We start from the raw sequence: 1,040 nt of genomic DNA, 5'->3' as shown, positions 1-1,040 counted from the left end.
CATCCTTGCACAGGGGCCATGCTAATCATCTGTGTATCGTTCCAATTTTAGTATATGTGCTGCTGAAGTGAGCACCTTACTACTTTTTTAGCCACTGGTTTTACTGGAAATTATTTGAGTTTCCCTTTTTTGACAGGCAGTAGCACAGGCTCTATCTTTCACAGGTTTTAGTATCTATGTTATGGAATGCTTCTCAGATATCTAGGTGCGTATTTCTACCGGTCTATTATGTATATATTTATTATGTTTTTCAAACATTAAATATATGTAAATATATGCATACATTCCGCTATAAGTCTGTCAGTATGTCATACTGTGGTGATTTACATTTTAGTATGATGCTGGAAACCTTATGACCAATATTTCAATTACCAGCATGGTAACCATGTGGACAGGTTTCAGAGAATCTTCTAGGCTAAAAACAGAATAAAACAACCCCCCCTAAATAAAACAAACATTAAACCCAAACTCACTGCTATTAAATTGAGTCCAACTCCTAGAAACCCCATAGAAGAGAATAAAACTGCTGGTGAGAGTTTGAGACTGGACATCTTTACAGGAGTAGAAAGCCTCATCTTTTTCTCAAAGAGCAGCTGGTGGTTTTGAACTGCTGGCCTTGCTGTTTGCAACCCAACACATAATCCACTATGCCACCAGAACTCCAATGTGAGGATGAATTTAAGAAACTTGTAGGAATAGCAGGATTCTTGCATGGTGCAAATGGTTCATGTACTTACTTGCTGAGAGGTTGGCAGTTGGAGTTCACGCAGAGGCATCTCAGAAGAAAGACCTGGTGATCTGCTGCCCATCCCCCCAACCTCCCCTCACCCCCCCCCCCCAAATCAGCCATTGAAAACTCGATGGAGCCCAATTTTACTCTGATACACTCGGAATCACTATTAGTCCATGTCAATTCAAAAGTGACTGGTCCAGAGGGGGCTAAACTTGGTAGGATTTTTAGGCACATGAATGTGTGGGATGCAAAAGAAAGATGATCTGAGTTTAAAGCTTGAATAGTTGGATAGACAGAGGATACACAC

General features: G+C 40.6%; 1 pseudogene; it reads right to left on the bottom strand.

Moving 5' to 3' along the window:
- LOC115870935 lies at positions 1 to 75 on the bottom strand (annotated as a pseudogene).
- Between the last annotated feature and the right edge of the window lie 965 nt (positions 76 to 1,040).

The sequence above is a fragment of the Echinops telfairi genome, unplaced genomic scaffold, assembly GCF_000313985.2.
Source record: "Echinops telfairi isolate 266 unplaced genomic scaffold, ASM31398v2 ScPeMD7_2686;HRSCAF=3276, whole genome shotgun sequence".
Taxonomy (NCBI): Eukaryota; Metazoa; Chordata; class Mammalia; order Afrosoricida; family Tenrecidae; genus Echinops; species Echinops telfairi.
Note: the sequence above shows the minus strand (reverse complement) of the source record. Positions and strands in the feature narration are given on the sequence as shown.